The sequence below is a fragment of the Taudactylus pleione genome, unplaced genomic scaffold, assembly GCF_031769625.1.
Source record: "Taudactylus pleione unplaced genomic scaffold, aTauple2 ptg000019l, whole genome shotgun sequence".
Taxonomy (NCBI): domain Eukaryota; kingdom Metazoa; phylum Chordata; class Amphibia; order Anura; family Myobatrachidae; genus Taudactylus; species Taudactylus pleione.
Window position 1 is genome coordinate 28,976,637 of NW_028284421.1, and position 14,542 is coordinate 28,991,178.

Genomic DNA, 14,542 nt, shown 5'->3' on the forward strand with positions numbered 1-14,542 from the left:
GGGGCCGGCTTTTTAAATTAAACGCTCGCACTGCGTCGCGTAAGAATGCCCACTGTGTTTTAGCGAGCTATGGGAAAGTGCGCTCACAAATGTCTGTAGACGCCCCCTTGCCACTCGCAACACATGTCATCTCCGGGAAATTAAGGATTAATCAGAACCATCGTGAGCCATCGGAGCTGCTCGCAGCCCTTGGGGTTGCCTTAGCCTCCCGCAAGCACAGCGATCAGTGCTGGCTGAAATACATGCAGGTGACGTGTACAATAACGCTAATTATGCACACCCTTTAAATGGCGTTTTGGTGGCCTGACATGCCTGCGTTAGCACATCCACTCCCCCGTTCACAAGCACGTTCCCCTGTTACCACCCTCAAACGGCACTATCTGTCACTCAAAGCAGCAACCTGATAGTGGCTTACGAACTACCAAAATCAGATCGCAACGAAATGGCTTGCGCACGTGCATTGCGAATTATACGCATGCACATATGGTCGAAAATCGCTCAGAGCGAGCGATCACACCTTATCGAGCGGGTCTGAATCAGGTCCAAAGGCTGCTGCAAACACACATTATGCAAAAGACAGCAGCAGAGCACAATATCTGACACTTTATTTGGTGCATACAATAAAATTCGGAAGCAAGACTTTAACAGACCAAAAGTACGTTCTATCACACATCTGGTGGACTTATGAGCATCATTATACTTGCGCTCAGCTGGAGAATTTGGAAGCGAAAGTGGAGTCAGTAAAAAATAAGTATTGTAAACTACTTATCCAACAGCCATCCTTCCAGCGTTTGACCAGCCTCGAATTGGTCATGGAGGGATGACTGACGACAGACAAAGGCATCGTGACATGAGCCAGGGTAGCCGACTACAACATTCATGATTTTGATTTTAGCATCACAAACCACCTGTACATTTGTAGAATGGGCATGGTGCAGATTCAAAAACACGTGCGCCCTGGCCCGAGGTGATCTCAGCTCAATGTGTGTGTAGTCTATTGCACCAAGGACATTTGGCATGCCTGCAATGCCATAAAAAGCTACCTTGACTGCATGCCAGTGTGACTCTTGGTTAGGGAAGCAGATTGAGGCTTAGAGCAGAGGCTGAAATGAAGCCATCACCTGAGTGAGGTATCTGGAGAATGTGGACTGGGATATCCCTACTACCCTCCCAGTGACAGACTGGAAGTTGCCAGTCGCAAAAAAGTGCAACACACTCAAAAGCTTATGCAGTCCTGAGACAGCGCGTGAGCGGCCTGTCTCAGGGTCTCTGTCAAGTTTGACAAGGTCATACAGATGGAAGATGTTGGAATGATTGAGCTCTGTATGACCTCGGTATCAACCAATACGTTCAGGTTCAAACGCCCCCTAAAAACGCTGCCTGCGCAGCCTCTGTGATACCTGCATAACCTCTTCAGCCTGCTCAGTTTCTTGCTCCAGTTCACTTCCAGCCTGGTGGTAGAGCCTTTGGTGTCCCAGCCACACACCAAACACACCAGCATTCACAAACACAGCCATCTTCCCTCACTACAAATTTAAAATAAAAAAAATTTGGTCCTTTTACAGAAAACTCTCTTCAAAACCCACTAAAGTTTGTCCTTCATAAATTTGCGAGATGAAAAACATGTCTAAACTCGCCCAAGATTGTCATCTCAACCAAACTCGATTCTTAGTAAATTTACCCCGAAGTCTGGAATCAATTTAGATACTAGGTCATTCCGCATCACATCAACAACATTCTACTTTACATTCTCTAATTTCAAATAAATTTGGTATAATAAATCTTGCAATGGGTGTAAAGAAACCCTTCAAATCTTAGACTGATAAGTACAAAGGATTTGAAGTTGTATGCCTTTAAAACTGCACTTTTTAACAAAAAAATTGCTATTAACAGTTTTTTAAATTGCACTTGCAGCTCACTGAATTGAGCTAGAGAGTTGAGCAAGGTCTCATTTTAAACCTCTTTTTATGGACGTTCATGTGATATATAATACAGCAGTATGTTTCAATAAAAATTATATTTTTCAAAAATCAAAATTTAGATTTTCTCAAAAAGCCAATTTTTAAAAAAAAAAAAAAAAACCCTCTAAAAATTGTTCATACTGTTGTTAATAAATGCCCAAAGTTTTATTTTGAGAGCATGATGGGATCACTTGCATTAATTTTATTTATTGAGGCACTACACATCTAAAAAAATCAGCAAAATAATATTTTTTCCAGTTCACTTCATTAGAGTGAATGCACGTTCCTCTTCAGGTGTGTTTGGGGATGAGATTCTACAGACGGCACCTGCTCCCGCTTCTGCACAAGCGCACAAACTTAAGTGGAAAGATACTCCATGTGCATAGACACTTGTGAGACAATTGTGTTGAAAAATACGCTTTTTACATTTCCCTGGACCACTACAAGAGGGAGCAGGCACTGGAAGAAGCTCATCCACTAATTAGTGAAGTAAAGCCCCCTGGTCACCAATTAATCCCCCCCAAACCTAATCTGTCCATGGACCATTTGTGTCAAGTTTGAAATAGTGGGGTGTTTAATTACAGTGGAGTATCAGACTGGGAGAATGTGTGCTGGGAGCAGGGAGGAACAGCCGACTTGGAGAAGAGGTGTTGGGCGGGAAAGACACAGCAGACTGGGAGCAACACTGTAGTCATAAGAAGTCTCAGTCACCCGACCAGGCAGCGAAGAGAAGGCACAGCCCATGAGGCTGCTGCTGATTTCCGCAGGTCAGGGAGCATGTGATGCTCCTGCAATCAGAGCTCAGCACATGCTCCTCTCACCACTCGGCAGAATCTCATGGTAATTATTTCCCAGTAGTGCATTGCCCCAGTAACTGCTGGATCCTAATAACCATCCCGCTACCTGTAGCTGCCATCGGGACAGTCAAAGTAGCCTTGATGACTGATCTGGCAAGGAGCTGCACTGCTCTCTGATTAAGCGGCCAGTGCTGTCGCTATAGTCTCACAGAGACCATAGAGGGAATATAACTGCTATCTATGACAATAAATAGTAGCTCGCAAAAAATTCTGGAGAAAGATGAAAGCATTGATGAAGTGTAAGTGACATTCCTCCTTCCAGCTGGTCCATCACTATCTTTTTCATACCAAAGGAAGCCGGATGTTTTATGGATTGCTATGGTAGATGTTCTGTGTATCTATTAAGGTGAATCCGTTAACTCCAACGGATCGAATGTACACCCTTTCTGAAATGGAAATACTAAAAACAAATGAAGCCTTCAGACCGTTCTAACCCATCAAGTAGCACCATCCATCCAGAGCAGCAATACCAAATGGTAATGATCTGTAGTAAGCATTCTTAAACTATGTGAAAGACAAAATTATCACAAAAGTTTTAAATATTTTAGCATTACATACTTTGTCATTGTACATAATGTACATTAAAGGGATAAATTATATGTTAAGAACAGGCCTAGATAGTTCTCAACAGGTCGAATGTACACCTGAAACGGTCAGGTTGAAATCCTGTCTTGATTTGGTGTGTAATGACCACACTGCTTATGTAGATATGTTGAAGGAAGTGAGAAGTCCCCCAAGAAGTTTGATGAATTTATCTCATACTTTAAGAGAGTCAGATATGATAAGTAATTTAGAGGCCAAATTGGATCTATGAGCTGGGCTAGACCGTAGAATATCTTGCAAGAGGAAGGGTTTACAAATAGAGCATTAAATAATCACCCTGGGTTTAGGAGGGGAGGAAAGCCAGTCCAGTAGTTGGGTCATGAGACATGCATATTGGTACAATTCTAAGTTCGGGGCCGCCAGACCACCACTGAATTTAGAGCGAAAAATACCTTGACAATCTGGATCGTTTACCCCTCCATACAAAGCTTGAGGTAATCGCATAAAATTTAAAAATAGATGTGTGGGGGTTAAATAGGGAATCGCTCAAAAAAGGTATTAACATAATTTAAATGTTGCCTAGCCATGAAATTTCATAATTTATCCACGACTTTTGGAGGTTTTCATGAATGCTTGGAGAGAGATAAAATTGTGAGAGGTAAAGTACCAACCAATCTGCTCCTAACTGTCACTTTACAGGCTGTGTTTGAAAAGATGACGGTTAGGAGGCGATTGGTTGGTACTTTATCTCTCACAGTCTTATCTCTCTCCAAGCTTTCATGAATGCCCCTCTTAGTGAGACTGGAGAATTGTCAGGATCTTCCAGACTAAAGCACTGCATTAATTACTGCCTGTCTGTGTGCAGTGTCAGGTGCATGCTAATTAATGATAGACCAGTGTGCAGCTGTGCACAGACAGGATAATTAAGGGAGACTTGTTCTGATTGGGCCTTGTTCCTGTTAAATTCCAGCCAGTCCATCACTCCATGCCGGTGATAGAGTTTTTCGTACTTCCGGTTTCTGTCACCTGCTTGTCAGTCGAGTTCCTGAGTCAGTCTAGCTGTGTTTCGTGTGTGCCGTTTACTCTACCCAGGCGGCTCCAACTGCATCCCATCCACACGTGCTGTTTGTACCATTTGGGCAGCACTGAGCGTCTGTCACCATCCGGTGGCCGGTGTAATCTCAGAGCCAGTGGTAGCCACTCTGCGTTCCAGGTGTGCAAATTAGCACACCATCGTCAGTGTCATCCTGGCGGCACTGGTACCAACTCTGCGTTCCAGGTGCGCTGCTAAGCGCACCATCGCCAGTCTCATCCCGGCGGAACTGGTAGCAGCCCCACGTTCTTGCTGCATACCTCACCTGAGTGTCATCAGCCCAAAGGCTGCAACATTTCTGGGGCCCCAGGTCACAATCAGCCCCTAAGGCTGCTTCAACAGCCCAAAAGCTGCTTCACACCATTAGTCCCTTGGCCACCACTGTAAAAGCCACAATCAGCCTCCAAGCCTGATCCAACAGCCCCAAGACTGCTCCACATCACCAGTCCCTTGGCCACGACTGTAAAGGCCACAACCAGCCCCCAAGGCTGCTCTTACAGCCCACAGACTGCGTCACACCTCTTGCCCTCGGCACAACTAGCCAAAGCAAACCAGCCCCAAGGTAGCATCGACAGCTCAACGGCTGCAACCAAATACTTAACCCTTGACCACAACTAGTACAATACATTCCAGCCCTCAAGGCTATCATCAGTTGGCTCTACATTAATACCTTTGATTCCCTCCAGGAATCATAACAAGAACTGATGTAGAAGAGGACGATAGTTACTTTCTATGGTGTCATGGAGGGCCACTGGAATCCGCATACCTATGTATTTAGGACTAGAATAACTAATTTATTAAACACAGGCTGTAAAATGGCAGTTAGAAGCTGATTGGTTGGTACTTTATCTCTCTCCAAGGGGTAAATTTACTAATCATCTGTTTTGTTTCTAATCCAAAACCGATGGTTACCGACAAACATCGACAATGTTTAGCTTTCTAAAAACCAACAATTTACCTTGCATTGTGTTTCAGCTTTAATTTAATCCAAACATATATGTCAGTCAATTATTGCTGCTCTAAATGCTGTTGGTTTTGATCTTTCAGTTCAAAATTGACAGCAAATATACAAAACGTGGGCAAGCCCATCGAAACAGAAGCTTTGCAGGCTTCATTAGGTTAAAATGTTAATAAAGAGTTACATTTTCTTTTAATTCATAGGGTCCCCCTCCCCCCAAATCCATCATCAGCCCTGGACCTCTTAGCATGTGCTGGTGTTGGAAAATTGGGATAAAAACCGGTGTGCGGTTCCCCCTATTTTCCAAAAACCAACAACAGGGTTAACCAGCAGGAGATATAATGTCATAGCAGGGGGACTCACAGTGTGGGATGCCCCTGCGATCACATTAACCTGCCCCAAACTGGTCAGCTCAGGGCTGGAATTCCTCAGAATTCCCAGGGCTGGAATTCCCAAAAACCCAAACCCGACCTTAAGTAAATTTACCCCCCCAAGGTTTAATACATCCGGCCAGTGTAAATGATAATATTTGATGTAGTATCAGTCACATCATTTTGTGTTAATGAGATAGGCCCTCTGTTGATTAGAGCACTCACACTTTTAGGTTTAAGAAGGTGTATTTATTTTGCAAAGATGGTGGCATACATAGTATGAGCTAATATTTATTAAGATTTGAATTTAACCTTTTGGGTCACTGTGTCACTTTTAATTCTGACTAATCTATAATTCTACAAGATCTGTCCCGAGTCAGGCATACTAATTAGAAGAATTTCTGACTTTGGACAGCCTTGCTTTCCCTGTCCTCCAACTCATTCCCCATGAAAGGCTTGCACTGTGGGAGGTCAGAGAAAAGGGACACAGGGAAAGTGCAGGGTATGTATAAGGAAGAGAGAGTAGAGACTGCTCGACCTGGTGTATGCCGAGTTCAATATACTAGTGTAATAATCCATTGTGTTAGTCTGACAAGTGTCTTTGGAATGTTGTGTGCTTCAGAGGATGGTGGACATGATGGATGTTCTAAGTTTGCGAGTAAGTCCTCTTTGCAAACATAATCGCAAAGCAAGTGCTGCGCATGCGCATTGCGATATACACATGCGCACTGGCAAACATTGCCATTGCAACCATCTCTGAATCAGACCCATATAGGGGTATTCAATATGGAGCGAAAAGTCATTTTTTGCGATAATTTCGCAAAAAATTACGTCATTTTTGCTGGTTTTGGTTTTACACTGTATTCAATTTCAAAGACTTTTCGCAGGTTCCAAAAGTCTTTGAAAAAAAACGGGGATAACTTTTCACCACTGAATAGGTGGCGAAAAAATGTGCAGAATTGGGGTTTAGGGGTGCAGGCTTAAAAAAAAATAGCCTGCACCCTTCGGAATGACATTTTAAAAATAACTGTCAAAAAAAGTTTAAAAAAAAATAGGGACACCCCAAAAAATTAATAAAAAAATTGGAGTGTAAAAAAAAAATGGGAAAAAAGTGTTTAAAAATAGGGAAATAGGTTCAGGGCTATTCTGCAAATATGCGGCAGGTGTATTCTAGAATAGGCTTTTAGTGGCAGGTGCATAGTTGCAGAATTTTTTAAAACTTACTTTAGGGACTTAAAAATATGCTGGTACCTATTTTCATGTACCCCAAATTTGATGCGACCACTTAAAAAAACGAAAAAAATAACCTAAGTGCTCTTCTGCATCACTTCTTCAATGTCGGAAAAAACACCTGCTGTGGCTATTTAAATCCCCGACTTTCATTTGCAGGCTAAAACGGGGGTACCCATAGTGATCCCCCATGTTTTTACAACTTTAGGGGGGTCCTACAATTTATTCAAGGAAAAATTAGTTTTTTTAGGCAGATCCCACTTCGTAGTTTGCTGTTTTCGTAGCTTTTATATTGAATACTGGGATAAAGCGGGCGCGCGCCCGATACTTTATCCCAGGAAAATCTCCGATGTGGAGCGAAAAGTCCAGCACAGACTTTTCGCTCCCATATTGAATACCCCTCATAGTCTTTTATTACTTATGGGCTTTCTTGAACTCATATGGTTGTCGATAGTTGCCGATTGGTGCATGCGCAGGATTAGTCCTGATCAGTGTCAGCGACGATAGTCGCAGTGTCCCCCCTGATTGGCATGCTGCAGCCATTTGGGTGCAACAACGGGGAGCATTTTTGAAAATGGAGGCGCTTTGCCCCTGCTTTCAAAGAGCACCGAGGCTCTTTGTATTCCATTGCAGGCCAGTCTCAGTGTATTCCATTGCTTCTTCACTGGCCACAGCTGTGTGAATTTCACGCCCATTCTGAGTAACGTGAGGGATAAGGGGCCTATCCATTAGCAGATAAATTTGAATGATGAACGATTTATCGTTCAGTCGTTCAATTTATCTGCTAATGGATAGGCTCTGAACGATAAAAATGTGCACTCCCGCGGCCGACAAATTTGGTCTTTTATCCCTCTAACATGTTGGTCAATTATCGTTTATCGCTGACAGGTATTGGAAATATCTGTCGCGGTAAACAACGAACGACGAACAATTTTAATGAAAATGAATAGAAACATTAAAAAAAATCCACTCCCAGAATTATGTCATGCAATATCGTTCGTCGTTTGCAAAAATCTGTCATGTACAGGACAGATATCTGTCACAGCAGCCCCAGGAATTTTCAAATGATAAATCTTTTTTCTTTCAGAAAGATCTGCTAATGGATAGGCCCCGTTACTCAGATGGCCGATATTCATGCAAGTGATCCCATTGCACGTCCTCGGATGCAGCAGTGGATCACAGAAGCCCAGACAAGGCGTCTATTTAGACAAGACGCCACCTGTGGCATTAGCATAATTTCTTATCACCACTGCATACAAAGACACAGCAGCAATGTGAATAGCGTCAAGCTGTGAATCAGGCCTTATCCTCCTATAAAGTATTATCTCCTTTACAAGCTTTCTCTTGTGGCCAAACAAATATATTGCCCTTTCCAGTTATACAGTATGCCCCTCTTATGACTGCAGGCAAAGTGGTACAGTACAACAGGATAGCTCACAGTGATAGAGGAGATGCTGCAAGGCTGCAATGGCTGTATAGGAGCCCAGGGCAGAAATGTATCCAATCTTCTAAAGCAAGGATCCTCAAGGCACACTAACAGTTGTGGCAGTATCACCAGAGATGGCACTGGTGAGCAGCAGATTCTGTGTGGGGCAGGAGAGATCCGCCCACACCGAGAAGAAAAAGATTCTGGGAAGTTGTGTAAGTGCTGTGAATAGAGCTCAGGTGTGGGCTGATGAGAAGGCAGACCAGTCAGGCTGCTGTGGGAAACAGCCCATGTGGGATTGTGGCAGCAGTGAGCCCACTGAAGCTGAGCGAGCCATTGTTGGCCAGGAGGCCTGTGTCTGGACCTTGCAGGAGGCAAGGGGGGACCACAAACTGACTGAGTGACATTGAGGCAGCTGGGCTGCAGGCTGAGGAAGCCAGGGCCGACTGTATACCTGGAGGATACAGGGAAGGCACAGAGATTGTGAGAGACTTTGTTAGCAGATTAGCTGCACTCACGGTAGAGAGGGCTGAAGAAGTGAGTTAGTTGCCCTGATTGGGCTAGGCGTTTGTTATTTTTGTTTTCCTAATTATGCTGACATTAAAGTACAATTTCCATTTATTTTACCTGGAAAAGCTGCATGGGTCCTCATTTGAGCACTAAACACTGCACCACTGACACCCATCTACTGAGCTAAATACCCCAAGTCATCACAATTTGGTGGAGAATGCGGGCATAAAAATTCTACGCATAAAGGTCTACGCAAGACAGCTCTGTGAAGGGAAAAAATGGATTACAGCAAGTAAGTGGACAAAAGGAGGCTCACTGCACCTTCGTGTTGGAAGGCTCATCAAGACGGTGAGTGAAGAAAGCTCTGTTGAAGTATATTGTGGAAAAGTTGTATGCATGCCTACAACTCATGGTTTAAAGGTCTGCAAATTCATTGAAATGACCAGTTATGCAGTTAACTGTGTCTGTGAAGAGAAATGTGCACTTCCTCGGCATTGGAAGGGTTAAAAGAAATTGTGTGGTTATTTCCTGGTGAATCGCTCATGCTCATTAAGTGAAGGTGTGCTACTGAGGGACCAGAGGCTCCTATTGAAAAGCTATTGAGACTGTTTTGATACATGACCTGGTAATTGTAGTCCTACATGAAGAAAAATGTTTTGCTGTGTTAAAAATACTTGTGAAGACAAAGTGTGATACAGTGAAAACAAAAACAAGTTGTTCCTGTGTATTTTTTGTGCCAAGAATCATGGGAAACAAAAAGAAAAATTCTACAACGTTTCATTCTCAATCTAGAGAGATGGAAAACCCGGGCTGGAGTTTAGAGTCTGAATGTGAAGAAAGTCGGTTACATGGAAGGGATTTAAAGCCGTCTGAAATCCTCTATGGTGAATCCTTTCAAATTGATGGAGTAAACAATGTTATTACATTGAAAGAGACATTTACAAAGCAGAATAAAGATGTCAGTGTTTGTGGTCAGCGTATGGTGCAAGGTCCGTCCAGAAAGGACTATGGGCCTGATTGAGAGCCGGACGCTATTTGCGGTCGTTCGTCCAGAAAATAGGGGTGGCTATTCAAATGAACCGTTCGCTCTTTGTGGTCTGTTCACGCCTCTATGTCTGAACGAGCGAACAAAACTTGCGGTAATTTTTTGAAAAAATATGCCCCCTGGCCGCTCGCATCCTACGTTATGTCCGCTATTTATTAGATTAATCGAGTACATCGACAAGCTTATGAACTGCTCGCTATACTTGTGGTTGGTTTTTGCTACCACAATCTTGCGAGCAGTTCTGGCTATAAAATAACCCAGTGACGTGGTCAATGACGCTGCTGTATTAATTATGCACACCCTTAAAACGCCCGTTTTGACCTTTAAGCACGCCTGCGTTCGGATCTCCTCTCCCCGTTTTCAAGCACCTTCCCCTGTTACCACCCACATACGCCTCATTCTGTCACTCAAAATAGCAGGCATTCGCTATTTAGCGAACAAATGATTTTCGGCCGCACTGACTGGTTCGCGCATGCGTATTACAATCCGTATGCATGCGCAGTTGGGCAAACATCGCTCGGGGCGAACGAGCTTCCGCTTCCGAGCGGCTCTGAATCAGGCCCAATATCAGCCTGGAAGAATTTGACAATATGCGTAAAGTTTTGAATGAAGGTAATGCGTATTTTGCTGGGAAGGTTGATGACTTAATGGAACAATTAGCTGATGAGAGAAATGTTCATGAACAAACTGAAAAGAAACTACGGAGTGAATTGTCCTCTTTGAAAATGGGATTTGAGCAGCAAGAAATAAAAAACCGTGAAGTTCTTAAAGAGACAGACCTCAAATTGGCAGCTATGTCTGAACGCCTAGAGGAAGCTAAAATGTTCCAATGTGTTGCAAAGTGTAAGAATGATGTGCTCCTACCAAAGAATGACGTATTAGAGCAGGATGTTGTGGAATTGCAGCAAAAGTGTGTGTTACTTCAGCAGGAAGTGGAAGAATTGAAAGAAGGTGTCCAGAGACATCGGAGTGATACAGAGTGCGCACAAGTGAAAGTGGCGGATCTGGCTCTGGTGTTAAAAGGAAAAGACTTTAATTGTGTCCACACAAGTAAAACTTAAAGATTGTGAATTGGAGAAAAGTTCTCTGGCTGAAGAGTTTTGTGAAGTAATAGAGAAGTATCTCCAAATGATGCAGACTCACGCTCAGTGGGAAACTGACAGTGAAGGAAAAGTGGATGAGAGTCCTTGCAGTGACTTCCAGCTTACACTGATAGCTGAGGGTGTGAAGTCCTCCCAAAGAACAATGGGTCCAGAGGGCAAAACTGTGTCTGAAGTTGATGATAAAGAACTGACGTATACAGATAGTGATCGCATGACCTGTCAAGCAAAGGTACAGGATGTACAGAAGTCTATGGAGATAGTGATGGCTTCAAAGGATGAGACTCTCTTGTTGCCGAGTGTTCAGTGTGGTGAGAAGGTGACTCTATCACACAGTTTTGCAGGGCAAAGCAGAACCTTGGAGAAAGTTAATTCTGGGAGTCTCTTAAAGAATCATACTCATGTATGTGAAACAATGCCTTCATGCAAGCACAATGTAATTTGCAGTGCTGCTGGATTTGTCTGAGGAAGTGAGTGGTCTCACATGATAAAGCTTGAAGCAAGTAGTCCAGCTAAAGTGATTTGGAAAATAAAGACCTCTGTGGAGAATGAACTTCAACCTGTGCAGGTGGAACATGTTGAAATTGTTCATTATACTTTCAAGGCTGAAAAATTGGGAGCACAAGAAAATCCAAGAGATATATGCATTAATGAAGTGGCAGATAACCATCAAAGCCGTGAGATAAATTATGTGGATCAATGGAGTAAATATTCAAGTATCCTACGTGGACCGGGAGTCCGGAATCTGAGGGTGACCTGTGCCAGTACGTTGTCGGTCGACATAAAGCCAAGGTGCAGAAGTTGTGATGCTGGTGACTCTCATGATAATGTTAGCTCCTCTTCTTTCAAGGGGCCATCGGTGAAATATGCCAGTAGCCAATACAGGGCTTTAAGGCTGAAGGTTCAAGATGTGCCTTTAATAGGTTTAAGTGGCAAGAGTAAAGATGAAGTGTGTCGCTTTGGAAAAACTTACTTCAAGTTCTTAATGCCTGTTGCAGTACCCAAGGGTGAGCCTCAAGTACTGCATAAAGAAAGCAAGTACCACCATTGGTACCATAAAGTTAGGAAAAAAGTAAGGAGAAAAATTACCTCCGGAACTTGGAGGATGCTACCCCCAGAAATGACCGGAGTTGGGATGATCTTGGATCCGGTGGATGGTTCTGAGAATAATGAAGAGGGACTTCGTCATGAGAATGCCTCGTCCCATGTCGCTGAACCCAGGGGTTTCAAGCTGGGGAGGGGGATATGTGGCAGTATCACCAGAGATGGCACTGGTGAGCAGCAGATTCTGTGTGGGGCAGGAGAGATCCGCCCACACCGAGAAGAAAAGGATTCTGGAAAGTTGTGTAAGTGCTGCCTTGTGAATAGAGCTCAGGTGTGGGCTGATGAGAAGGCAGACCAGTCAGGCTGCTGTGGGAAACAGTCCATGTGGGATTGTGGCAGCAGAGAGCCCAGTGAAGCTGAGCGAGCCTTTGGGGGCCAGGAGGCCTGTGTCTGGACCTTGCAGGAGGCAAAGGGGGACCACAAACTCTCAGACTGAGTGACATTGAGGCAGCTGGGCTGCAGGCTGAGGAAGCCAGGGCCGACTGTATACCTGGAGGATACAGGGAAGGCACAGAGACTGTGAGAGACTTTGTTAGCAGATTAGCTGCACCCACGGTAGAGAGGGTTGAAGAAGTGAGTTAGTTGCCCTGATTGGGCTAGGCTTTTGTTATTTTTGTTTTCCTAATTATGCTGACATTAAAGTACCATTTCCATGTATTTTACCTGGAAAAGCTGCATGGGTCCTCATTTGAGCACTAAACACTGCACTACTGACACCCATCTACTGAGCTAAATACCCCAAGTCATCACACAGTCCATGTTTTAAGGATAGCCATACTTAAGCACAGGTATCTTATTTATTACCTCAGTTACTGATTTAACCATCTGTGCTCAAGCAGTCCAAGGGCCATATGTAATAGGGTGAGAGTTTAGAAAATGTGAGAGTTTAGCAGTAAACGCTCACACTTTTTAAACTCGCCCAATGTAATAGAGTCCGAAAACATGCAAACCCGCATGTTTTTAGACTAAAAAAAACTCTCATCCAGATGTTTTCCTATTTTGAAGATAAAACTCGACCAATGTGAGAGTTTACTTTCTAAACTCTCACCCTGTTACATTTGGCCCCTGGACTGTTAGTATACCTTGAGGACCAAGGTTGTGAAACACTGGGCCTGATTCAGAGGCGCTCGTAAGCAGTCGCTCGTTCGCTCTGAGCGATGTTCTCACATCTGCGCATACGTATGGGTCGTAATGCGCATGCGCCAACCAGTCAGTGCGGTCGGAAATCGAGCGCTCGCAAAATAGCGAGTGCCTGCTAATTTGAGTGACAGGATGAGGCGTTTGTGGGTGGTAACAGGGGAAGGTACTTGAAAACGGGGAGTGGAGATCCGAACGCAGGCGTGCCAAACGGTCAAAACGGGCATTTTAAGGGTGTGCATAATTAACAAAGCAGCGTCATCGACCACGTCACTTGGTTGTTTCTTAGCCTGAACTGTTCGCATGATTGCACTGCGAGCAGTTCAGACGCCTTTCGATGTACTCGATTAATCAAATAAATAGCGGAGATGACGTAGGATGCGAGCGGCCAGGGGGCATCTTTACAAAATAGCGAGCGCATGTTTCGTTCGCTCGCTCAGACATAGAGGCGTCAACAGACCGTAAAGACCGATTGCTCAATTTAAATAGCCGGCCCCTTTTTCTGAACGAGCGAGCGCAAATAGCGTCCGGCTCTGAATCAGGCCCACTGTTCTAAAGAGTGGAGTATAGTTGCCCATAGCAGCCAATCAGCTTCTAACTAGCATTCATCAAGTAGATCCTATAAAATGATAGGTAGAATCTAATTGGTTGCTATGTGCAACTTCTCTACTCTTTGGAAGGTTTTATACATTTCCCCATTTGTGTGTAGCCTGTATTGTACAGTAGCTGTGGAGGACAAGACCTGATCCTCATCTGCATACACCTTAAAACTGCAGTTGACCAGTCCCACTCGTCATCTGCAGCAAAGTGCCCCCACTAATTTACCTTCTAACTATGGCCCTCATTCAGAGGCGGTCGTAAGAAGTGATCGCTCTCTCTGAATGAGGGTGGCCGCTTCATTTTTGAAGTGTGGCCTCCTGGTCGTTAGTTAAGCTGTGGATTACCACCCACAGCTTAATGACCGACCAGGTTGATGGTCGCAATGGTGATCACCATCGCGACCATCGGGGCTTATGACCAGACCCTAAGGTTGGGTCTGGGCACTCGTAAGCCCCAGGGAGCTTTCTGCTCTGATGGAGCAGGAAGCTCCCCACTGACATCACTGATGATGTCAGTGCGGCCGCCCCCAAAACGGCAAGCGTTCCGTCAGGAACGCCTCCATTTTGGAAACCACCCCCCCGGCCCGCCTACCAAACTGGGCAAGCTG